Source organism: Myotis brandtii, unplaced genomic scaffold (genome assembly GCF_000412655.1).
Source record: "Myotis brandtii unplaced genomic scaffold, ASM41265v1 scaffold691, whole genome shotgun sequence".
Taxonomy (NCBI): domain Eukaryota; kingdom Metazoa; phylum Chordata; class Mammalia; order Chiroptera; family Vespertilionidae; genus Myotis; species Myotis brandtii.
In genome coordinates this window covers 1,359,925-1,360,263 of record NW_005370704.1, presented here as the reverse complement: position 1 = coordinate 1,360,263, position 339 = coordinate 1,359,925, and positions in this window count along the sequence as shown.

The following is a 339-nucleotide window of genomic DNA, read 5'->3' as shown; positions in this document are numbered from 1 at the left end:
CGAGGGCGGAGGGAAGGGGGGGCCGCAGGGGGAGCCAGCAGGTCCTGTCCCCACGTCCCACACGGTCAGGCAGCCCCACGGCCTGTCTCGTTCCGTGGCGTGTGGAGGTTTCAGAGCCCGTGGATCAGACATGTGCACACACGACCCCGTGCGTCCCAGGCCCTCGGCCCCCCGTGTCGCGGGAAACGTGCGATGAGCAGTTTTTGGGAACCAACACATCTCCTTAGAGATAAACAGCCGCTGGGCCGGCGCTTCAAACGCTGACCAGCGCCCCTGATGCAGCCACCGCTCTGCTGCACGCGACCTCGCGCCCCAACATTCCCGGCGGCCACAACACCA